The 27,088-nt window shown below is 36.2% G+C and overlaps 1 long non-coding RNA gene across 1 annotated transcript in view; it reads left to right on the top strand.

The window, feature by feature from the left end:
- The window catches only part of LOC136029963 (uncharacterized), a 69,282-nt gene that overhangs the window by 32,689 nt on the left and 9,505 nt on the right, over window positions 1-27,088 (top strand). Inside the window, exon 2 of the long non-coding RNA XR_010618148.1 lies at window positions 4,171-4,322. This is a non-coding gene — a long non-coding RNA (uncharacterized LOC136029963). The remainder of the gene's footprint in view (window positions 1-4,170; window positions 4,323-27,088) is intronic.

Below are 27,088 nucleotides of genomic sequence, written 5' to 3'. Positions count from 1 at the left end.
AACAATCAGAAATTAAACAAAAAAAAGATTTTCAACCTTAACCAAGGAAAAGACTTGAAACCTATTTGGACAGATTAATCAAACAGTTCGTGGCAACGAACTGTAGTAAGGAGTGACCCGGCTCAATAGTAACCAAAACTCTAATAAATGTAATTTTTATACCAATAGATGCATCAAAAGAATCGTATTTTATTGCTGTTTGTAAAAATATATAAGTTTCATCAAGTTTATTCTTACCTATCAAAGTTACGAGCCTGAGAAAATTTACCCTATTTTAGAAAATAGGGGATAACAAACCCTAAAAGTCATAGGATTTTAACGAAAATCACACCATCAGATTCAGCGTATCAGAAAACCCTATTGTAGAAGTTTCAAGCTCCTATCTACAAAAATGTGGAATTTTGTATTTTTTGCCAGAAGGCAGTGATCACGGGTGCGTGTATATTTGTTTTCGTTTTTTTTCCCCAGGGGTGATCGTATCGACCCAGTGCTCCTAGAATCTTGCGAGAGGGCTCATTCTAACGGAAATGAAAAGTTCTCGTGCCCATTTTAAGTGAACAAAAAAATTAGAGGGCACCTAGGCCCCCTCCTACGCTATTTATTTTTCCAAAGTCACCGGATCAAAATTCTGAGATAGCCATTTTATTCAGCGTAGTCGAAAAACCTTATAACTATGTCTTTGGGGACGACTTACTTCCCCAAAGTCCCTGTGGGAGGGGCTACAAGTTACAAACTTTGACCAGTGCTTACATATAGTAATGGTTATTTGGAAGTGTTCAGGCGTTTTCAGGGGGATTTTTAGGTTGGGGGATTAAGAAGAGGGCGATATGTTGCGGGAACTTTCCTTGGAGGAATTCGTCATAGAGGAAGAAAAAATTTTATGAAGGGAGCGCAGGATTTTCTAGCATTATTTAAAATAAAACAATGAAAAAATAAATATGAAAAAGTTTTTTCAACTGAAAGTAAGGAGAAGCATTAAAACTTAAAACGAACAGAAATTATTACGCATATGATGGGCTCACCTCCTCCTAATACCTCGCTCTTTACGCTAAAGTATTTTTAGTAATAATTTCAACTATTTATTCTACAACCTTTGTGATTCAGGGGTCATTCTTAAGAAATCGGGACAAAATTGAAGCTTTAGTGTAAAGAGCGAGATACTGACGAGGGGTTGAACCCCCTCATGTACCTAAAAAAACATGAGAATACAGAAGATCGTTACATAAGCCAATTTGTAAGTTACGAATATTTTTTAATAATAAAAGCATTCGAAAAAATTAATAGTTCTAGTTGCCTTTTTAAGTAACCAAAAAATCAGAGAGCAACTAGACCTCCTCCCCTGCTCCTTTTTTCTCAAAATCATTCGATCAAAACTATGAGAAAGCAATTTAGCCGAAAAAATGAATATCCAAATTTCGTTTTAATTATTCATCTGCCAAGAGCCAAAATCAAAACATGCATTGATTCAAAAACGTTGAGAAATTAAATAAAAAACAAGTTTTTTTAACGGAAAGTAAGGAGCGACATTAAAACTTAAAACGAACAGAAATTACTTCGTATATGCAAGGGGCTGCTTCCTCATCAACGCCCCACTCTTTACGCTAAAGTTTTTTACTGTTTTAAAAAGTAGAGTTAAGAAAAAGAGTCAAGTTTTTTACTGTTTTAAAAAGTAGAGTTAAGAGAAAGAGTCAAACTTTAGCTTAAAGAGCGGGGCGTTGATGAGGAAGCAGTCCCTTTCATAAACGAATTTAATTCTGATCGTTTTAAGTTTTAATGTCGCTCCTTACTTTCCGTTAAAAAAAACTTGTTTTTTTTATTTAATCTTTATATGAAGTGGGCTTTCTCCTCATCACTCTTTACTGTGAAGTTTGGCTTTTGTCCAAAATTTTATGAGAATTTGCAATTGGAAACAAAAATTCCAAAGCACCAAAAAAAAAACTCTTGTTGAGTTAACAAGGTTCTGAGAAGGGACCAGTATTTGATATAGATTTTTCAAAAGAATTGGCTTATTATGCTCATATAAATATATAAGTTTCATTAAGTTTAGTCATATCCATAAAAGCTGAGAAAATTTGTCTGATTTTCGAAAAAAGTGGGAGAGACTCTCTAGAAGTCATAGAACTTTAATGAAAATCACACCATCAGATTCACTGTATCAATGAACGCCACTATGAAGTATTTTTTTAGAATATTTTTTGTAGCACCTGCCTAAGGTACTATTGGCAGCAGTTGTGAGTATTCTCTTCTAGATATTCTAAGAAATTCTACATTCGATTTCTTGTATTCTAAGAATTCTAGTATTCTATTTTATATTATTCTACATGACAATAATGCTCAATTCCCACATATACAACAACTATCCGACTTACACATAACACATACACAATTACTATTCTACTGTAATGAAAGATCTTTTCCCTGTGGCTTTGAAGGTTACCAGATGACTTGCAGTTCCAATTACAACTGGAATCATATCCCATGCGCAAAATTTTCTTATTACATAAGAGACTTTAGTCGTATTTCTAAAACGAGCAAAACTTGAATAAACCTTAAAACAAGTAAATAAACTTTAAACAAGTAAAACTTAAATTGAATATACAAATCAAGATTAATTTAATCCTTAATGTTGGTACCTGTTGCATGTTTGCTTGCTATGATTGTTTATTTGATTTCTGAAACTTTAGGGTTTCATTGTTCTTTAATAATAATTTCAGGTCGTTTTAAGTTTGAATTATTATAGACTTTTATTTCTGCTGATCTTAAGTTTAAAATGGCCATTAATTTTCTCTTAAAAACTTGTTTTTCGGAACGTTTTTGAAATTAATTTGGAAAAAAGAGCTCTTTCAATTCTAAGTTTGCCTGGTTCTGACCTAGAGTTCGAACAAATGTCCCTAAAAGTACCTCAGACAGAAAACATTCTGATGTACGCCTAGTGTTTTACCGCAAGAGAAGCAAGAATTTCCACTTCTTAGTCCCAGTCTGTTATCTTTCTGCACTTCAACCACAGGATAACTCTTCTACAGCTGCCACTAGTTTCTTATTTTCATTTTTTTCTTTAACCTTTATCTTACCCTGCTATGATAACTCTACCCCCCCACCACCTGAGAAAAAACTCAAAAAATTAAAACGAATAAAAATATGAAAGAAAGTGCTATGGAATTATTTATCCTGCCTATATTTTGGAATGTTGGTAGAATAATCCAAAATTCATTTTGTTTTCTTCTCTATCTTTATTTGTCATACTTTCTCTTGGCTGCTTAATATTGCATGTTTTTCAAATTTTCCGCAAGGGTGAATGTTGCATGGGGGGATTTGGTGTAGGGGGATTTCCCGTAGCAGAATACGCCGAACCCTCGTTTCTATTAATAGGTGGTTATCATGCACAGTATTTGAAACGAACGCCATCTTTGAATATGTTTTGGTGAATGCTAGAATACGATAGTGCTACAAAAAACGTAAATTTTGACTGGTTCTGAACAGGGCAGGGGAAATTTTCCAGGGGGATTTTTTGCGAGAAGGAATATACCTAGCACCAACAGAAATGTGTTATTGTAGGTTTCGGCTACGAGGCAAAGTTAACTTTGGGGATTGAACCATATGTTCGACGATCGATCGAACCCTTTTGGGGATGATGTTGTCCAATTTCGTTCGGTAGAAGTATTCCCATATGGCCATTGAGCTTGAAAACTTGCCGTTAGTCGGACTGAAAAATGTGTGTATGCCTAAAACGATTAGCCAATCAAAACCGAAATCTGGGAAGATTTTATACTATTAACCCCCTATCCACATATTTTCCATATCAATGAAGGGGTATAGTCAGGTCCGGATTTAAATCTTTGGTACCCCTAGAGCTAGGTGTTTTTGCCGCTCAGCATTCATACCATAGGAGGGTGGGTCAGTTTTCTTAAGAAAACAATCTTTATGACGACAATTTTTATTTAATCGTAAAATAACATTACTAACGATAATAATTTTACAATCAAATATTTACACGATTTGGGGTATTAGGTAAATTAAATAAACCAGCAAGGTATTGGAAATAAGTTTAATTCATTGGTAAATAGCAAGACATAAATACATGTACCCAATATGTATTACTTTCTAATTAGGACTATTTATCCTCAAAGCCAATTGACAAAGCCTACCTCGTTACTTTTTTTCCCTGTAAAGGTGTCTATGATGTCTATCGCACGGCTTGTCTGGGGTTAGCCCTCCGTCAACAGTGAACAGGGATAATGATGTCAATCTTTTGCAGCTGGTTGAAGATCTTAAGTAATTTTTACCCGAAGAAGGGTGGAAAAGGATCTCATGTGCAGTTTGCGGTAAGCATACTAAGAACCATTCTTAAGACAATTTCAAAGTTTGGATAGATGTCAACTGAATGACTCAATCAGAATGAAAAATCTTGCTAGTATCAGTTATAGTCAGGCTTTTTTTCTTACTTATTAATTTGTTCCAAGAAGGTTTTCAAATTTAAGTATTCATCACAATCCTAAGTTCAAGATTGTCAGGATAAAAATACAATAGCTCACTTGCATGATCCATGATTTCTGAGGTTTCCAGTCCTTTAATCAAGGAGGCACACTCGTGCCTCTTTAAAGAGGCGAACCACGACAATGTTAAGCGATCTTCGGTTCCAGTGGTCGCAGAGGGATGGGGAGGGATGCATTTCGTAGCCCGAGCTCCAACTAAGAAACTTGCCAAACTTCATCCCCCTCCGACTTTTCCTTCATGGGGAAAATCTGGCCGAAAGTTTCGACCCGTCAACCCCAGCCCCCCTTTAATGTTGTCCGATCGGGCTGAAATTCACAAATTAAGGTCCCCTAGGGCCCAGGAGCTTATCCGCGAAATTTCAGCTTGATCCGATAACTCCTTCACTGTTTTCCAGAAACCACGCATAGCCACTTAATGTTCATATTCTCCTTTTGTTTTTTTTCTGATACGCCTACAGGTCACAGCCGACATTGGATCTGGGTGTACGAAGACTCATTCGACGCGGAATTCTCCGAGTAATTTTCCTGGAAAGTTTCGTCGGAAAATCTTAACCCCCCGATTTTCTAGCTTAGAAAAACCCATTTCCCCATTGAAGGTAAAATTTTCTCTTGTAATAATATCACTTGTTTGAAAAATTCTTACACTAGCAGCAGCTTGGTGCAGCTGAAGCGTGCTGGGCCCATAACCCAGAGGTCGGTGGATCGAAACCGCTAGCTGATAATTTTTTAAAATTTGTAAAATTAGGTAATTTTGTCAGTTTGAATTTATTTATACAGAAAGGGAGAAAATAAACATGGAAACATGTGATCAGAATTACATACTGGAATGTTCACAAGAATTTATACTGAAGCGGGGGTAAGGCTTGATGGAAGCAAGTTAAAAGAACCATTTAAATTGATTTCCTAATTGAAGCCGTTGGTGAAATTTTCTATTGTAATAACTTGTTTGATAACAAGCATAGCAGCAGCTTGGCGCAGCGGAAGCGCGTTGGGCCCATAAACCGGAGGCAAGTGGGTAAAAACCACTAGCTGCTAAATTTTTAATTAAGCTGCTAAACTATTAAAATTATCAAAATTAGATAATTTTATCAGTTTGAATTTATTGATACAGAAAGCGAGAAAATAAACATGGAAAGTTATTATTAAATTACATCCACCATGGATTGTAGAAAAACGTACAGAAATAATATGAAAAAAACTTCGTTTCCTTAAAGAGTTTAAGAGGCTACGTCCCAAAGTCGAACCTTAAAACGTACAGGAATTAGGAGAGGCAGTTGGGGGGCTGCCGCCCCCCAAACCCCCCGCTTTTAAAGACTCTTTTGTACAGGTTTTTTGTTATGGGGGGCTGCCGCCCCGCTCTTGGCTTCGGAAAGGCCCTCTTCTAATTAACAAAAAATTTAAATGAATGAATAATGGAATAACTTCGAAAAATGTTAAACACAAGAGGACAGGAGAACCATTGCGCCGAAACTAGTAATTAGTAACAATGAAGTCCCCCCACAACAAAAAACCTTTACAAAAGAGTATTTAAAAGCGGGGGTTTTGGGGGGCGGCAGCCCCCCAACTGCCTCTCCTAATTCCTGTACGTTTTAAGGTTCGACTTTGGGACGCAGTCTCTTTAACTCTTTCCAATTTTCCTTCTTGTGAGTTTGGCATGTAATGTATGTAATATAAATTTGAACGTATTCACAAGAAAGTTTTTAGAACCTGCAAATGGAGCAATGCTTTTACATTGTCCCCCCCCCCATATTACTACAATGACATAAAAAATATTACCTCGACAAAATATTGCTGCGTGTGATATACGGAACTTGTCTTGCTTAAACACCATAGTTTCTTTTTGTCTTATCATATAAGTTAGAGTTAATTATTTATCTCTGTATACCTAGCTCTCCGCTTCTCCTTAACTGAATCTGATATAAAACAGTTCGTGGTAACAAATTGCGTAAGTAAGGAGTGACTCGGTTCAATAGTAACCGAAACTCTAAAATGGAATTTTGATATTAATAGACGGATCAGAAGATTCGACTTATTATACTGATTCCAAATATAACATATTCATAAAGTTTACTGTCACCCATCAAAAGCTACGAGCCTCAAAAAAACTGGCTGATTTTGAAAAAAGAAATAAACACCCCTAAAAAATCAAGGAAGTTAATGAAAATCACACCATCAAGTTCAGCGCACCTGAGAACCTTATTCCAGAAGTTTCAAGGTCTCGTCCACAAAAATGTGGAATTTTGACTTTTTTACAGGAAGAAAGATCACTGATGTGTGTTCAATTGTCTTGCTTTTCCAGGGGTGATAGCATCAAATTAATAGTCCTAGAATATCGGAAAAGGGCTTATGCAAATGAAAATTAGAGTATCTATTGCCCTTTTCAAGTGACCAAAAATACTGGAGTGGCAACTAGCCCCCTCCCAATTCCATTTTTTCCTCAGTATTGACCGATCAAAATTTGTAGATAGCCGTTTGGTAGCCTAGATGAAAAGCCCAATAACTATGGCTTTCGGAATAACATGACCCCCCTAGAGTCCCTGGGGAAAGGTCTGTAAGTTAGGATTTTGCCCATTGTTTACGTATAGCATTTGTTATTGGTAAGCATACATACATTTTTCGGGGGAGTGGGGAATTTTTGCAGTGAAAATTTTCCACGGGGCAATTTTCCGGGGAGAAGAAAATTCTCGGGGAGTGAACTGTCCTGGGGACATTTAAACTGCTTGAATTTGCCAGAATTCCTCTATGAAATTATTTCTCTTTTACTTTATCTTTGCCGACTAAGTTTCAAACAGGGATATGTTAAGGAGAAACTTCCGGGGTAGAGAGTCGTTCTTGTTGGGATTGTCTAGAGAGCCTTTCCGTAGTTAACTTTCTGCGGTAGCGACTTTCTACTAGGGGTGAGGGTTGGGCTATTTGCAGGAAAACTTTTCCACAGAAGAGAGGATTTCCGTTATGATTTCAAATATAATCATAAATTGAATTCTTTTTCAAATGAAAGTGTGTTAAGAAAAACTTTCTGCCTGGAACATTCCGCAAAGAATTTTCCGGGTGGAGTTTTCAGCTAGAATGGAATTGTCTTTTTGGGAATTTCACGGTGGTATTAAGTGGAAAGAACTCTTCGTGGATAAATATTTTTGGGGGGATGGAATTCTCCATAAAGGGGGGCCAGATTTCATGGTATTATTTAAAAACGATCAGAAATTAAATAAAGAAACAAGTTTTCCTAAAATGTATTATTGAAATTGTGAGACAAGCCAGTTTGTTGAAAATAATTCAAAGAAAATTATGCATCCCGAGTTGAAACAACCCACCACAGCCCTGGCGTTTAGTTCTAAGTTATGCTCCAGGAGCATATAAGGTTGTTTTATGGAATGGTTGGTTGTATAAAACTGTGGATGGGGCTCATCTGATTGGAAATTGGTATTTAGAGGGCCCTTTTTAAGCAGTCAAAATTTATTTGAGGAGGAACCCCCGCCAACGCCTATCATTTCCTAAAACAAACATCCAAACAAAGTTTTGAGACATTCATATTTTTCCGTATTCCTCACAGATCCAGTAATTTTGCCTTTGGGGATGCCAACCCCACCCCCTACCTTTCCCCACAGCCCTTAGGACAAGGGCTGTAAGTTAGACAATTTGTTCATTATTTACATATAGTATATTGGTTCAGGAAAAAGAAAACAGCTTTGGCAAGAATAACCTATAAGTGTGTATATCAAAAACAGCATATTTTGACTACTTCCGTATTCATTCAACGGGCTTCCAGTTTTCATTCAATGAGACGGCTTATTCAAGCAAAAATTTGAAGTTCTAGTTCCCCTTCTAAGTGACCAAAAAAATTGGAGGGAACTAGGTCCCCTCCAACGCTCATTTTTTTCGAATTCACCAGATCAAAATTTTTAGATAACCAATTTTTTTTAGCATAGTCGAAAAATCCAATAAATATGTCTTTGAGGACGACTTAATCCCGCGCAGTCCCCAGGGGAAGGGCTGCAAGTTATTAACTTTTCCCATTGTTTACATACAGTATTGGTTATCAAGAAGTATACAGACGTATTAGGGGAGATTTTATTGGATAAAATTCTAGTTAATTGACTTTTTGCTATCTCAGAAAGGGTTTAGGTTAGGAAAATGAAACTTTCAGGGATGGGTCTACAGGCTAAAGTATGTCCCGGCAAGGTATTTTAAAGTACCCACGTCAACTCCTTCTTCCTCTAGAGGGCCCTAAAATTTGCCTACATGACAGGTTGATAATTGAAATTCTGACAAAACAACATTTTACCTTAATTTTCAGTTACTAGTTGCTTTTTCTCTGCCTTTAGTTCTGAAAATGCAATTCCTGTTATTTGAGTAGAATTTTGAGCCATATCAATGTTTTTTTCAAAAATTTAGGAAATGTATTTGCATATCTTTAAAACCTTATAAAATGGAATTGAGCAAAGTTATGAAGCTGAAAACAATCCTGTTGTACTTCAATTAAGCAGAAGATCTATTTTGCAATGTTTCACTTTTATAAAACACATATTTTTAAAGGTCATCAAAGGTCAGGGCCCTCTAGAGGGAGAAGGAGTGGAGGTAGTTGCTTCAAAATACCTTCCCGGGACATACTTTAATCTGTAGATTCATCCCTGAAAGTTTCATTTTCCTAACCTAAACCCTTCCTAGATAGCAAAAAGTCAATTAACTAGAATTTTACCGAAGAGAATTTACCATGAAGGGTCGCCGGATTTCCCACCATTATTTAAAAAACGATCAGATATTAAATAATAAAAAAACAAGTTTTTTTCAACTGAAAGCAAGGAGCAAAATTAATACTTAAAACAAACAGAAAATAGTGTGTATATGAGAGGGTTCGCCCCCTTGTTCATGCCTTGCTCTTTACGCGAGTAACGCTCTTTGCTTTCTAGTAATTTTAAAAGAGCTATTTGTTCTAATTAAACGGACTTTCTGATTCAGGGTTTATTCTTAAAGAATTAAAACAAAATCCAAACTTTAGTGCAAAGAGAGAGGCATTGACGAGGGGGCGAACTCGCTCATATACGTAATAATTTGTATTCAATGTTGCTCCTTATTTTCAGTTTGAAAAAAAAAAATGATTTTATTATTTAATTTCTAGAGATAAGACGATTTTGCTTGTAGTCTATTTTGCCAGGTTGGACTATTTCCCACCAATTGGGCAATTAAATTTTCAGCCCTGTGGGACAAGTGACTAAAAACCCGCGGGGCGTTTTTCGTGCTGCAATGTTCCAAATCTCACTACTTTTGGGCTAGAAACTGAATTTAAATGGAAGAAAACATCCTGTTTATTATATGTATTTGGTCATTTACCTTCTTATTTGTCTTGAACTGTGAGTGCACCTTTTTCATTTCTCATCTTTGGGTCTATATCTTCATCGTTCCTTGAAAACAAACGTATGTAGACCGTTTACCGTCCAAATAAAGATAATTAATACACCTAATTCTGACACCATTTTTGTGAGCATTCACTTCTGGCCTCAGATTGAAAACTAACAAAAAGATATAATGAAACTTCACATTCTGAATGTTATCGAATCACAACAAAAATGGCGACGCAGACAGGGTGAATTTGTTAGTTTTGAAAATTTCAATCAAGGAAAAGGATCTTGCAATCAGAGACTAAATAAGATAAAGTAATCCAGCTCATTTGTAACTGTACACCGGACCGTTCTCGAAGTGTGAGTGCCCCCTTTTCATTTCTCATCTTGGGGTACCCCAGCCCATATGTTCCTCGCCATTCCTTGAAAATAAACGTATATAGACCGTTTACCGTCAAAACAAAGATAATAAATACACATAATTCTGACACCTATTTTGTGAGCATTCACTTCTGGCCTCAGATTGACAAGTTAACAAAAATATATAATGGAACTTCACATTCTGAATGTTATCGAATCACAACGAAAATGACGACGCAGACAGGGTGAATTTAGTTAGTTTGAAAAATTCAATCAAGGAGAAATATCTTACATTCAGAGAGTAATTAAGATACGGTAATTCAGCTTATTTGTAACTGTACACAGGGCCGTTCATAGCATTAGTGGTGTCCTGAGAAAATTTATTTACAACGCTTCTAAACTAGCTCAAATGTAAGCAAAAAAAGTCGAATCAAAGTTTAAAGTTTGATCAGAGTAGATGATCCTCTATCCTAGCCTCCCCCCTAGGCTTGGCGTCACGGGAGGCTGACCCTGACCCCCCCAGAAAAGCTCTGAATTTACAAATATTTTGTCTTTATAATTGAGCAATAATTGTATATTTATTTATTTATGCATGTATGTATTTTTTCTCGAAAACGGCTCCATATTTTTCGAAAAAATTGGCATCCTGGTATATTCTGGCCTAAAAGAGGATTTAGATTGGTCAGAAGTCTGAGAATACTTTTTAACAGATTTAAGATGTATTTATGTAAGTGATGTCATTTTTATATACATAAGTTAAGCAATGACGTTGTCACACTTGTGTTGAAAAATTTAAGATTTTTGTGCATGGGGAAGTTTAAATTAAATTGCTTAAAGAGCAAAAAACTTGTAATTGTAAAAATACATGCATATATTTTAACAAGGGATTAAAACAACTCAAAACCCTTGATAACGAAAACCAAAAGTTTGAAGCTTAGTAAAAATTGCTGTTAGAAAAACATCATTGCCGGATTTATTTTCTTATAAGTATAAGCAATATCTTTTTAAGATATGAAAAAAAGTTGAAAAAATTTCTAGGTTTAATTCAGAATCACTAAGGTTATTATGTAAACTGCAAAATATTAACGGTGCCTGAGCAATAAATTTAAGGTTTTAATTCAAACTAGAAAAATGTCTGAAAATTTTAAAATTAGTCTGTTTTTTTTAGATAAAATCCACTTGCTGCGGGATTAAGCTTTTAGGTTTGAACACAACCAGTTATATAATGTCAACAGGAAGGCCCCCCGAAAATTGCAATTATTACAAATGATGATTTAATATTTTGACAAGGGATTACAACAATTACTTAAAAAAAAACGAAAAGCTTAAAGCTTTGTACGTATCGTATCGTTATCGTATCGTATCGTATCGTATCGATAGCTTTGTACGTATCGTTCTTAGAAATCGGAGAAGCTTCAATAATAATATATTTTTGAAAAGACGTTAAATTGTGTAATGAACAAAAAACTGGTAATTGCAAAAATATACGTATTTATTTCAACAAGGGATTTCAACAATTCAGAAACTTTAAAAAAGAAAACCTTTTTCAACACAACCAGTTTTTTTAATGTCAGTAAGACGGCCCAAAAACCAAATTTTTACAATTATTACAAATGATGATTCTCTATTTTGACAAGAGATTACAACAATTCACCAACTTTAAAAAAGAAAAGCAAAAGTTTGAAGCATAGTACATATCGTTGTTAGAAATTGGACTAGCTTCAATAATCGAATGTCTTTGAACAGAGACACTATGAAAAGAGGTTAAATTGTGTAAAGAGCAAAAAACTGATCTTGCAAAAATATTTGCATATATTTCCGCAAAAAATTACAACAATTCAATAACATTAAAAAAGAAAACCAAAAATTTTAATCTTTGTAGAAATTTTTGTTGGAAATTGGACTTGCTTTAGAAATTAAATATCTTTGAAAAGAATCAGTATGAAAAGACATCAAATTGCGTAAAAAGCAAAATACTGATAGTTGCAAAATATATGTTCTAAACATATACATATACGCTCTTTACGCTAGGAGTTTGAACTTTGTCCCATTTCTTTGGGAACAACTCCTGAAACACTAGGGTCGTTTAATTAGAACAATAGGAAGCTTTTCTAAAATTCCTAAAAAACTTTAGCTGAAAGAGCAAGGTGTCGAGGAGGGGACAATCCCCTTCATAAGCGTAATAATTCCTGTTCGTTATAATATTGCTCCTTACTTTCATTTGAAAAAACTTGTTTTTTCTGTTCAATTAGCTGTATAGACGCGAGAAACTAACTATGGCTTCCCTGATAAGCCAAAGAGAAACTATGGAGCTCAAATATGATTTGCTGCTTAAGATGCGTTCCGTGTATCACTCATGGCTAAATTTTTAGCAGGTTAAACTTTCCATACCTTCATAATACTCTTTAACACAACTTAGATACCAATATACAGTTATGAAAACTCGATTTATTTTTGGGACACAGTTCGGGGCTGGAAACAGGAAACTGGTATTAGTATGTAATTGGTAACAGGTAACTGGTATTGGTATCTAAGCTGTGTATGCAACAAAACAAAATTGCGTTCCCGCCTATTGTGCTGTAGTATAATCTACGCGTCGGAGCGTGGGCTTGGAGGAGGCGCCAAGTTCAGAGCTCTGTACTTCTCATGGGCAAGATAGGACTTTTCATAACTGTATTGGAATCTCACCAGTGCTCTTTAGGGAGCTTAAGTGCTTGTCAAATTAATAATAATATTGCTAGCTGAAACCTGAAATCGGAGTTACCATCTTTCAAGCCATTTCAGCTTTTCAAATATTAATTATGTCCAGTGTTGCCAACGTTTCGAAGAAAAATTACCATAAAACGCCCTAAAATTGTACCACTGATAAAAAAATTTTACCATATCTGTTTGTATGCGTTTTGTGCTATGGGCCAGACGGAAATTTTTTTTTTGCGCTACGCACAACTCGTGGAAGATCGGAAAATTACTTTACAATAAAGGGAACAAAGTATCACATATCTTCTTTCAAAGATATTTAGGAGACCTCCTTTCCCCTGCAGAGACCATTTTGGTGTCACTCCTCCAAATAGCTACTCACATATTTTTTACTTACCGTACAGATGGCTTTGCTGCTTCATGCTATATTATGACTGCAAGAGTTGAACAGCAGGTACTTAAATAAATGTGTAAAGGAAAACTTAAAACTCTAGAAGAGAAAACAAATAAAAACAGCAATTCCTGACGCCCAGTCAAATCTTATTTTACCATATTGTACCACATTTTGTAAATTGTACCAGAAAATTTGTAATTGTACCAGAATGTGCCTTTAGAGTCGAAATGTACCAAAATGGTACAATTGTACCGCTGTTGGCAACCCTGCTGCCGTTATCTCAATCTTTGCCGTTATCTATTTAAATAAGATAAATTAAATGAAAATTAGATGGTGTGGTCATCTGTATAGAGAATATTAATCCCTGCCGTTACCTCAATCTTATTCGGCAGAAAATAATTGGACTTCATCCTTCAGGGTCCTTGTGGCTTCGACGTTGGCTGATGCTCCTCCATGGCATCGATTTTTATTCTTCCAAGGGGGGGGAGATAGAAAATTACTTTCTTTTCAAAAAGGAAAACCAAGAGAAATTTAAGGTCCTTTTCCTCGCAATTTAAGAGAAAAACTGGGCAGGTACCCGTACAGCTGTTTCGACAGAATCCTCTCCTTTTTCTGCTTATCAAACCTTAATCTTACCATTTTAAGGACATCTTTTATAAAATTTTGAAACTTTGGAAGAAGTCAATTATTCTCTTGAAGACTCATCTCTTTTCCTGAATATGGAGGTCTACTTCTAGCAAAAGCTTCATATCTTCCTGAAATCCTAATTTCTCAGTGGCTATTTTAAACTCAGAGGAGTTTATTGTTGACTTTAGGAATTTAAACAGGAGATTCTGAATAGTTTCGATTTTTGATGCGCATTGGCGACACAGGGGGCTTACATCTTTTTTCCAAAAGTGTTCTTCCCTCCAGGGAATCATTGCTTGGATCTTAATCCTCAGAAAAGCCAAGTTATCCGTGAGGTCTTGTGATAAAGGTTTCAAAGGTCTATAGTGAAGTAATTTGGAATATCTGCATTTCTTTACATCCCTAAAAGTCGCAGATATAGAGTTTAGGTCGATTCCAGATGACCTTTGAATTGTCTCGCTTGCCAGTTTGTCAATATCCTCGTTAAACCGTTTTCCCTGGCGGCCGGAGACGTGTTAGAAAGCTATTTCTATCCTCTCTTTGGCAAGGCCTATTATTGATTCTTGCAACCGGTGAACGTCTCTGTTTGTGGCTTCAAAATGAATTTTCTTAATAATTTGTAGAGACAATTGGGAGTCGTGAGAGTGCAACTGCCTTTTTTCTGGGGGAGGGTTTGCGTAGACTACATTCAGAGCCTCGTATATTGCAGCTATTTAAAGGAACCGTCGGGGAGCAGTTTCGAGGTGTAGAAGCATAGCTTGGGGATTACTGCAGCAGCAGTTGCTTTACCTGCTTGTGCGGAGCCGTCTGTATAAAATTTAGGAAATCATTGAACTTTGTCACTCTAACCTTTTGGAATTCCACTTGAGTTATTGCTGGAGGGATATATTTTTTTATAGCAATTATTCGGAGGATTATATTAGCAGGTGGTACCCTCAATGGTGGAGGTTATGGCAACCAAGGGAAAGATAATTGATCATTTTGCCAATTTGGACAATTGGAAATAAAAGTATACCATTCCCCAATAAGCTTGTTGCGATTGATTTTGTAATTTTATGCGTTCATTGGTCAATTACAATTATACAATTGTGTAATGAGGCACTTATTGAAACCTATTGCAATTAATTTTCTGACTTTTGTGCTTCAGAGCTCAATAAGCTGCAATTCTTCCTTTTAAAGTTCGAAAACTTTTGGAATATCTATCTACTAATATAACTTAACAATAATATTTTCTATTAGTTTCAAAGTCTTTATGGTTGTGTGAAGTATTTTGATTTTTTTTTTTTTCATTCATTCTGGCGTTCAACTTCTGTTCAAGAGAGCACAGTTATTATTGTAATTTGATAGGTTATTTTAAGAGTGTTTGTAATTAAAAGCAATTAAGTTCGTTGAACGCGGGGGGAATATATGCCTCGGGTCCAATAGAGCTTATTGTAGTCAATTTTAACCTACCTCTCAATAACTGTATGTTGTATAACTGTAATAATAACTTTAACTAATAACTCGAAAATGATTGCAGGGCACCCCCTCCCTTTGCCCACGATTTCCCCAAATACTTCAAATAAATTTAAAGAGATATTCATTTTGTTTAAATTTGGAAGGTCCGGTAATTATATCTTTAAGGATGACACTCCCCCCCCTGTGGCCCCCAAGGCAAGGCCTATAAGATATATTAGTTATCCACTCTAATGCTTCAGGTTTTTACGAAATGGGTAGTGGTATAAATTTCTAATGTGGTTCACTAATTAGAAATCAGAAGTCCTAGTGTCATTTTCAAGAGTCAAAAGTGATAGGAGAGTAGCCTACTAGCCCTAACCCCACGTCTTGTTTTCCCCTAGTTCATCAGATGGAAATTTTGAGATAGCCATTTTCTCCAAAATAGTCTATAGACTATATAAATGGTCTTTGGGGTTGACATAGTTCCTTAGAGCCTGGGGACCGGTGTTATAAATTATGCCTTAAAGGTAAATATGGTTTTATGGAATAGGAGGTCGGAGAAACTTTGGATAGGGCTCATTTGATTGGGAATTTTAATGCTCCTCAAAAGTTGAAAGTCACTTGAGAGCAATCAGCCCCCTTCCACAACCCTTCCATATCCCAAAACAAAAATCCAATCAAAATTTTGAGCCGTCTTCAAAATCGCTGGCAGATCCTGTAGGTCTACCTTTGGAGATGTTAATCCCTCAGAGCCCCCAGAACAAGGGCTGTGAGTTATGCAATTTATTCTCTGTTTACATGTAATATAAAGTATCTAGAAAGGTATATATGTTTAACCTTTCTAAAAAGACAAAGGTATTCAGGTGAGCTTTTCAGAGAAGGTTGAAGGGAGTGTCGATCTAACCCAAAAAGTGTTATGTGTATACAGGCTGTCTAAAGACGGAGTGGGATTGACGGAGTATAGTAATTTGGAACTTTCAGGAAATAATAAGGGAGCTTGTCAATTGACCAAAGAGGTAATTTTATTCCATAATATTTCGGCTACAACCATCAGTACTGCTGATACAAATACAGCACTATATTTAAAATATTGAGGGAAAATTTCAACTAAATCAAAAAAAAATATATGCAGGCATATTGTCAAAAAAACGTTTCTCAAAGACAGAGTTGAGCTTTAAGTTTCAGAAAATGTTGAAAAGGGGAAAATCGATTGACCAAAAGGCAGTATATTTACGCTACTTTCAATACTACTACCGCTTTTAGATTTATTACTGCTACTACTTCTGCTATTTCAAATACCACCTTTATTGCAACTGCTTGTAAGGATGAAATCATTAAGAAAAAATCACAAAAGTATATAAATATACAGGTTATTAAAAGGATATATAGAAAACAAGTTTTTTTTTTCACTGAGAGTAAGGAGCGACATAAAAACTTCAAACAACAAGAAAATATTTTCTATATGAAAGAGGCTGTCCCCTCCTATACGTCTCGCTCTTTATGATAAACTTTGAAAATGTCCTGACTCTACTTTTTAAAACAATAAAGAAAAGTTTCGAGTACACAGATAGGCGTCAAGGAGGGGACAGCCCCTTTCACATTGAGAATGGTTTTTTGTCATTTAAAGTTTTCTTTTTGTAATACCAAGAAGAAACACACCTTTGCATAGGCAGTAACTTTTCGCTTTTAGCTTGAATTTTTCAAACATTGATTTTCGTATGACTAGAATATGTTTGGAGTTCTTTATCTTATGCAATTTTCAAATGAAAAACAATTTACATACATTAATAACAGTGATTGTTATTTAATTACTATTTTGCAGTTTTTAACATTTAGATGAAAAACACGCTATAAATATATAAGAAATTTTACATTACAGTTTATATATTCTCGGTGTTTTGATAGTTTACTAACCAAAACAGTCAATTCAAATTCAAACAATTTTTGAAATGCTGATTAATCTGAGGATCGTAACTGTGAGTCAGATGTTCAGCATAAGAATATAAAATTCGAGTTGTTCACTCAGGTTAGCCCATTAATTTTGATTGTAGTCCATAAAGAGTGTCAATAAATACTGAATATGCGGCTGTTACTTGAAACGCTATAGATAATTCGGAGAGTATAAACAATGGTCACGGATATTCCAATGTAAGTATATCCAGAAACAACTATGAGTTCTTGCATTGTTGAAATTGTGAATTCTTGAGAAGGAAGACACTTGAGCTTTGGTCCTGTTTTTAATTGTAGAGGCAAATACATCTTCAGTTATTATTTCAGAATTGGGAGATTGCCTACAATTTGTTTCGCAGAAAGCTTAATCCTAGGATTGCCCATTGTGTGTTTTTTCGTCATTCCATTCAAGTTACCCTGGATACTTTTCATTGTTATAGATTGTTTTAATGCTCGGCTGTTCAAGCAAAAATATTTAAATTGTGTAGAATTGGAGCATTTCAGTAGGTTAATCAATTAAAAGTCCTAAACAAGCCAAGGAAATGTTTTTCGACTAGAAAATCATCAACTATGTTTGAACTTCAATTATACAGCCCTTTTTTTATCCCTTTAGCTTGCGTCCAGATCCTGATTGCCACTTGAATTCCATTTGATTTGTCAATATTACCGAGTGATCATAGGAAATTTTTATCTTATTTGCATAATTTATGTCATATTTTACCCTTGCATCGCTGATTATCGCTAAGTTGACAAAGGCGATGCAAAGCCAACCTAACTACATATAGCCAATTAGCTCACGCAGCCAAAGCGAACAACTACTTTGCTTCAATTCCGCTATTCGATGAATTTCACAAAAAAAATATTTCGCTTTAAAGTGTTACTTTAAAAAGTTATTGTTATCTGACCTTTGAACTATTAAAAAAAATGGCTATCTCAAAATTAATATCGGATGGGTTTGGGAAAGAAGGGTGTGGTGAAGGTGACTAGTTGTCCTTCGATCTGTTTTGACTCTTAAAGAGTGAACTAGAACTTACAATTTTCATTCAAAAGAGCCTTCTCTGAAATTTATTCAAGCATCCCTTCCATTAGAACCATATATGCCCCCAGAGCATAAATTACAATGCCTGCACCCGGGCCCTGGGGTGTTGCGTCGACATTGGAGTTTTTCTTATCTGACCTTTGAACTATTATAAAACTTCAAAGTTTGTGTCGGATGGGTTTAGGGAAAGTGAATGGGGGGGGGCTATTTTCAATAAATTGAGCCCTCTTCGAAGTTTATACGAGTATCCCTTCCATAAGAACCCTATATGCCCCTAGAGCATAAATTACAACACCTGGCCCCGGGCCATGGGAGGTTTTGTCGACACCGGACATCTTTTTATCTGACTTTTGAACTTTTTTAACAAAATGACTATTTCAAAATTTTTACTAGGTGAGTTTGGGGAGAGGGGAAGGGACTAGTTGCCTTCTGATCTCTTTTCACTCTTAAAAGGTGAACCAGAACTCTCATTTTCCAATCAAATGAGCGTTCGAGCATGATCTGAAAATAAAAAGTGAAATAGAATTTTCCATTTCAAATCAATGAGCCCTCTCCGAAGTTTATACGAGCTTCCGTTCCATAAGAGCCATAAATGTCCCCAGAGCATAACTTACGACGCCTACCCCCGGGCCTTGAGGGGTTTCGTCTACTCAGGAGTTTTCCTTATCTGAACTTCGAACTATTTTTAACAAAATGGCAATCTCAAAATTTTATCAGATTTATTAGGAGAAAAAACACGTTCGGAGGGGGGCTAGTTACCCCTTTCCCCACGGTGGGGTAGCTAGGAGGGAAATCAAAGTGCAACTAGCCCCCTCCCTCTCCTCTTTTCCCCAAAATCATCCCGGTAAAAATTAAAAAGTGAAATAGAACCTTCAATTTCCAATCAAATGAGCCCTCTCCGAAGTTTATACTAACATCCCATGAATAAGAACTACACATGTCCCCAGAGCATAACTTACAACGCCTAATAACTTAAATTAATAACTAAAATTTAATAACTTAAACATAACTTATAACTTACATTTTGAATTATTTTTGAGAAAATGGCTACCTAAAATTCTTTATCGGATGTTTTTTTTTTTGGGGGGGGGGCAATGCGTGTGGGACAGAGGCGCCATTTGGGAGGGAGGGGGTCAGGGGTGGGCAAATGCCCACCCCAAATTTTCCAGGGGGGCCAAGCTTCCACCACAAAGGGCCCTTTTCCAGCCATAATCCATTCTGTTCAAATGATTTGAACTAACTGCACGCCTATTAGCCAAAGAGCGTAATTACCTGACGACCCTTGGGGTAATTACGCTTTTTGCTATTAATCATTGTAAACTTTGAGAGTAGGTTAGATTCATAATAAAAGTATCAAGTTCTGTCAAATGCCCCATGCCCACCCCAAAATCATGCCCAAATGGCGCCTCTGGTGTGGGGGAGGGGCTAGTTACTTAGCGAAAACTGCCCTGCGAAAAAGTTGAATAATTTTTCCACTAATCAGTAAATATACAAAGGTCAGATACGCCTAACGACGATATAATCATTTCTTATATTATTCTAATCAGATTTGTGAAAAGTTTGTGATTCATAGGATTTATATACTGAAGTTAAGAGAGAGACATGTGAGAGGGAAATCAATTAAAAAACAAAACGAAATAGCAAGAAAAAAATATGTATTAAAAATACTATAAATTCTAATCCTAAATTCTATCCCTAGAAACCTATGTGTGGTCTGTCTAGGGTCAACTCTCATTAAATTTTTATTCTTTAAATATCCATAATTTCCCAAACCTTAATTAATAATAACTAACCACTTATACAAAAATAGTCATAATAACTAAATATACATACAAAAATAGTCATTTACATTTTTTTCCATCTGCATTAAATAACTGGAGAGTAGTCCCTTTACCCAGGGCTGTTCAAGGAGTGGAGGAGGGAGGTGACCGAGGAAAACTGCCAAAGGGGCTCTGTCTAGAGGGAACCACGACTGGAGATAATTTTGTACCTGGGGTTGATGCCGCAGCTAGTGCTTTTTTATGTTCGAGTCAGGACCGGGAGGGGATTGTAATTAATTTTGCCCCTGGTGCCATAAACCCTAGGAGCGGCCCTCTGTTTACCCATACGAACTGAAACGAAATCGTTTAACTTGAATCACAAACTCAGATAATTAATATGTTTAATATTTTTGGGCACATCTAACCGATATTTAGGTCCTACTTACCTAAAAGAAAGTTAGATCACATATTTAATTATAAAGAACTTTTGAAATACTGATTAATCTGAGAATCGTAACTGTGAATTGGACGTCCAGCATACAAATACAGAGTTTGAATCCTCTCCTTGGGTTATCTCTTTTATGGCACTTGGTATCGACCAAATAAAATATAGCGATCACAAATTCTGTCTGGATGTCGGTCCCTGTTTTACTAGTTTAGGCACTTCCAGGTTAGCTAGGACGATGAAATTTGGCAGACGTATCAGGGACCAGATCATGTGATATTATAAATTGTCATTTCAGCAATTCGAACATCTGGGAGGGGGAGTGGGGGGACGGTTAATTCGGAAAAATTAGAAAAAATGAGGTATATTAAACTTACGAACGGGTGATCGGATCTGAATGAAGTTTGATGTTTGGAAGGAAATCGTGTCTCCAAGCTGTTATTTTAACTTCTGACCAGATCTGATGATTTTGGAGGAGTTGGAGGGGGAAACGCAAAATATTGGAAAACGCTTAGAGTGGCAGGATCGGGATGAAACTTGGTGGAAAAAATAAGCACAAGTCCTGGATACGTGATTGACATAACTGGAACCGATCCGCTCTATTTGGGGGAGTTGGAGGGAGGGTTAATTCTGAAAATTAGAAAAAATTAGGCATTTTTAACTTACGAAGGAGTGATCGGATCTTAATGAAATTTCATCTTTAGAAGGACCTCGTAATTCAAATCTCTTATTTTAAATCCCGATCAGATCCAGTGTCGTTGGGGGGGGGGGGGTCGAAATCTTGGAAATTGCTTAGAGTTGAGAGATTATGATGAAACTTGATGGGAAGAATAAGCATAAGTCTAAGATACATTAATGACATAACCGGAACGGATCCACTCTCTTTGAGGGAGTTGGGGGGGGGTGGGTTCGGAAAAATTAGAAAAAATGAGGTATTTGTAACTTACGAACGGGTGATCAGATCTGAATTAAATTTGACATTTAGAAGAACTTTGTGCTTTAGAGATCTTATTCTAAATCCCAATCAGATCTGGTAACATTGGGGGGAGCTTGAGGGGGAAACTGAAAATCTTGGAAAACGTGAAAATAAGGTATATTATCTTGCGAATAAGATACCTCAATCAGATCTTAATGAAACTTGATATATAGAAAGATCTTATGTCTCAGATGCTCCTTTTCAATTCAAATCGGATCCGGATATATAGAGGGTTGGAGGGGGAAACTGAAATCATGGAAACCGGAAATCTTGGAAAACGCTCAGAGTGGAGAGATCGGGATGAAACTTGATGTGAAGAATAAGCACAAGTTATAGATACGTGATTGACATAATTGGAACCTATCTGTTCTCTCTGGGAGAGCTGGGGGTGTTATTTCAGAATTGGGAGATTGCCCACAATTTGTTTGGCTGAAAGCTAAATCGTAAAATTGCCCATTATGTGTTTTTTTTGTCATTCTGTTCAAGTTAACCTGGATACTTTTCATTGTTATAGATTGTCTTAATGCTCGGCTGTACAAGGAAAAATATTTAAATTGTCCAGGATTGACAAGTTTCAGTAGGTTAATCTATCAAAAGTTCGTTATTGTGTTTACTTACCTGGAATTATAGGTGACAATTATTCTTATTACAATTTTTTTTTAAGGCCATATTTCCACAGCCCCTTCCAGCCTCAGTGAAATTGCTATTGTTGGAATGAATATTAATTATTAGTGAATTTCTAGTGATTAGTGAATGTTTAGTTATTATGGTGGTATTGATAGCATGTTCTCTCATTGACCTGTTTCCTCCACCTTCCCCGCGAACAGGCGTTACATTTTAAGAGAGGCAGTAAAATATATTTTCATGTCCGTTAAGTGTTTTACTAATAAATCAGTCCTTAGTGAAAGGACATCGTCATATCAGCAAATTAGAGGAATGACTAACACCTCCCTTTTGATGTGCCTTTGGAGCCAGAGGGAGAATAGGATAAGACCTATTTTAAAATATAGTTGAAGGTAAGGCCGTTTCCAGGGGGATGTTAGGGTGTTTGAGCCCCCCGAAATGTTTGTCTGACATGTAAAAACGTAACAAAATAAATATGTAACACGTTTTCATGGGGTTTAAAGTTTTTGTGTACCCCCCCCCCCCAAAAAAAAATCCTGGATACAACCCTGGCTAAAACAGCTTTCCAAGATTCTGTTATTTACTAGGTCTTATAAATGTAGGAATTTGATCAACGATTATTTGATAAAGAAATTTTGGAACGAATAAAAATCACGTTACATTTACGAAATACACTTTAGAGACGCGAAGGAAGCCATTGGTTATTTAAATATCCTGCTTTTAAAAGTGTTATCACGAGTCCAAAATCGTCAAACTAACTTTTTAAACCCGGAACAATGAAAAAATACTTTGATTTTGGATTTTCGATAATTTTTCACTTTTACTATCATTTTTTTAGCTTGTACTTGTTACAGAAAATTTGATACTACCCTAGCATTTGTATCTTTTAATATATCATTGTTTCATATTTATCGTGAGTCCGAAATTGTCACAAGGGGATAAGAATAATTTCGAAAAGAACAAATGTCACGCATATGTGTTTTAGTTTACAATGGATTGATAACAAAATGTATTTTTGTTTGTTTTACTTTGTCTTTGACGCCCCAAGCTGAAGTTTCCAAAGGTTCATTTTCAGGTGTCTAAAGAACAGTTAGAGCAGGAGCAAAACTGGCTCTTTCGGTCTGATTATATAAATGATTGATCAGAGCACCGATTCCATCATTCTCTATGTGCGTTTTGTCACATAACGGTGTATTTCAGTTTATTTAGTTCCTTTTTTATTAAGTTAAATAAAAAAAAAACAAGTTTTTTTAACTGAAAGTAAGGAGCGACATTAAAACTTAAGGCGAACATAAATTTCTCCTTATATGAAAGGGGCTTTTCCTCCCCAACTCCCCGCTCTTTAAGCTAAATTTAAACTTTTTCTGTTAACTTTAATTTTTAAAACATTAAAAGAAAATTTAAGCGGAGGAGCTGGGCGTTGAAGAGGAAAAGCCCCTTTCACATAAGGAGTAATTTCTGTTCGCTTTAAGCTTTGATGTCGCTCCTTTATGTTATTACCTTGTAAAAACTTACCTCTCAATTAATATAACCGATCTTACTTAATAGTGATTACTTACTGAATAAACACTTGTTATGCTCTACTAGACGATGCTTTAACAGCAAAATAAGTTTTACGCGAGTAATTTGAAAATTGAAAGAACGGGGGAACGTCTACTGGTCAACCTTCCCTTGTTTATATGCCAATTCTTTTCCTATTACTAATAATTAGGGTTGAAATGAAAAAATAGTTAGAGTTAAAAATCTTGCAGCTCCATCTTTTAAGAAAATTCCAAACAGGAAGGAATTTAGTTTATCCCGATAGGTAAATACACCAAGAATTTTCTGTTTAGAAAAGAGTGAATTTTAGCTGATTGAGCACTGAAGCACAATAAACCAATAAATAAATTAACATGTTTCAAAAAACATTTCTGATGGCATTTCAGTGATTAAAATTGTTTATTAAACACTAAAAGTTTCAAAAGAACAATTGTAATAAACTCATTGCAACGAACTAGTGAATGTGGTTTGAACATTAAATAAATTTCCCACAAAAAAAGATACAAATTTTACGAACCCGTAGAACCTTTGGAACTAACCAAAACCGTTGTTAGCTTATGCTGATAGACAAATATAACAATAATTTTCTATCTGTCAAAGAACGAAGTACAGCTTACTGAGCTCCGAAGTACCAAAAGCAAGTGATTAGTTGCACTATATTTCATAAGCAAGGGCGTATTCAAGATTTGTTCCGGGAGAGGGTCTACAAAGAGACTTTAAAAAATGTATCAAGCAAAATTTGTCTATGTGCATTTTTGTTACGTTTCTACGAGTTGGCTAAAATTTCGAAGGGGGGGGGCAGGCCTCATTACCTTCCTCCCTGGATACGAATTTGTCCAGAAGTGCTTTTCAACGCAATTTAATGGTTGCAATTGCCTATTGAAAGCTAAAAGTTTAATTGAAAAAAGTTCAAAAGTTTAAAAGCCTATTGAAAAACAATTTCTCTAAGTTTACTGACCTAAAATAAATCTAAAATTAGCAGTGCGAAACAGAAAACAAAATAAAGAACATCTGTAAAAACACAACGAGTTATAAAGAAACATGCTCCGGTAGGCATCTGAGAACAAAGGATGTGAGGAAAGAGTGGGGACTTTTACATCAAAAATAGACAAAACTGCATAATTACGTCTTGCTCGGAAAAAAATATACACAATAAAACATATAGGCTGGTATTAGCTTCTTGGTATTAGGTCATATATCTGCTGTAGATCTGTCTTGGATATTTTTTCCCCAAGAAATTCTGCATTAATCCTCCTTAGGAAAATTCCTGGTCAACTTCCATGTATGGAATTGCAAGGAAGATTGCGGACCGGAATGTATCGCTTTGCTGATATATGATAAGATAATACTTTACTTAAGCATCCCTTTCATAAGCTACAACTTTAGATTTACATCTAAAGTTGCTTAGTTGCTTTCACCTTTGGCGTTCTAAAATCTGTGTTTAGGGATGACTTTCCGATTACTTGGGTAATAGCCTGGGTCTGCTATCCCAATATAAAGCCCCCTCGTTTTCCATGTGTAGCAGTCAGGATCTTCCTTCTTTGCAAAAATGCCCCCTCCCCTTCTTTGTTCGAGTTGCAACTCATACCTTTTACCTTCATAAAGTTGTCTCAATTTGATTAAATTTCAATAAGGAAGGGCTAAGCACATATGAGCCTTTTATTATAAGCTTTTAATTTTTTTTTTTTAGACAGAGGTATAATTTGATATGAGACAGGGGAAGCAACTGCCCCTCTCAGACCTTGGTTTATCTGACCCTCCAACCAGAAGTATTACGAATTTACGCCACTGCTTATTTGGCTGTCATGATACTTGGAATCTATATATATAAAAATAAGTTGTATGTGTGTGTGTGTGTCGAGTGACGTCATGTTTGTGTGTCGACTGACGTCATTATAAGGATTGAGCTGTATGCGTCATGAAGTTGTTTGTCGAATGAAGTCATGTTTGTCAACTGATGAAATTACATACCGGGACACCAGGACACAAATGACGACCGGGACACAGGGAATATAAATGACGACCGGGAACCTCAAAGAGAATGGGACACCCGGACACAAATCACGACCGGTACACAGGGAATATAAATGACGACCGGGACACAGGGACACAACTACAAAGGGGACGCCGGGGGCACAGGCGGGATTTATAAATGACGACCGGGACACAGGGATTGTTTGAATAGAAACTAGATCTACGTTGCATGGGCAACGTGAGGTGTTGCGGCAACCTTTGCTCGGCTTCGCCGAGTAAAGTGTTGCGAGAGCAACACTTTGGTTTTGTTTCCTCGCTGCGACTAAACGCTGAAGTTGTTAATCTGTAAGGATGCTAAAATACATACTAGGTACACCAACTCGCAAAAGTTGCAAACTCCTCATTGCTAAAGATGATTGTAGCCTTACAGCCGATTATTACTTGCAAGTCCCCTACATGTCTTACCACTGGAACCAAATTGGTCTTACCATCAAATACAACGGAAACAAAAAATAGGTACACCAACTAGTAAGAGTTGCGAACCCCTCATTGCCGAGGATAATTATGAGCTAACAGCCGACTGTTGCTTACAACTCCCCTATATGTCTCACAATTGGTATCGGCCTATTTTTGGTTTCAGTGTGTACCTTACTACTGAAGTTGTCAACCCCTTTAAACTTTCAAACTGGTATATCTCATGAAGGAATTTTTGTACAAAAAAATGGATGACCTATACTTTGATCAGCTCATCAAAAGCTATCGACTGCCGTCGAAAAAAAAAATCTATCTGTATTAGTTCAAAAGTTGACTTTTTTGCCGTAGGCCAACTTTCTAACGTCATCACTTAGAAAGGAGCAAAGGATAAACTCTAATTTCCTTAGCAATGAGAGAACTTTTAAAGTTTAAGAGGCACATCTGATACCATTTCTCTACCGCAATCCCAAGTGCGAAAAACCGAATGATAAACTCAGCCGAAATCACAGCAGCACTTTCGGACCCGTGGGAAAATGCCACTTTTTGGCTTCTCTAAATTTTTCTATTTATCACTCAAAGAAGATATATTGGCTGTGGGGCAGGGTAACTATCGCATATATTTAACACTTACAGATTTTAGTCCATCTTCAATTTGAAACTGGTGCCTGCCTGCTTGCCTGCTAGAACGGAGCTTTCCACTCGAAAGCAGAAACATGGTTTGATGAAACGAAAGCTTGGCTGCATAACTTCAGATAGTCCTCTCTGACATAGGCTATACAACTCCTCTTCACTTCACACACTATAGGCTCTGGCTCAAGGACAAGCAAAAACCATCCTTTTTGGCCTCAGGCAAGAGTTCTACGAAGCTTTCCAAAATGTAAAGTCATATTCATCAATCCGGCCTAAGGTCCACACTTTCCGTAAAAACCGCAGAGGTTAGACCCTTACCACTTTCTAGCAATA

Source organism: Artemia franciscana, chromosome 8 (genome assembly GCF_032884065.1).
Source record: "Artemia franciscana chromosome 8, ASM3288406v1, whole genome shotgun sequence".
NCBI lineage: Eukaryota > Metazoa > Arthropoda > Branchiopoda > Anostraca > Artemiidae > Artemia > Artemia franciscana.
This window is presented reverse-complemented; position numbering and strand designations above follow the sequence as displayed.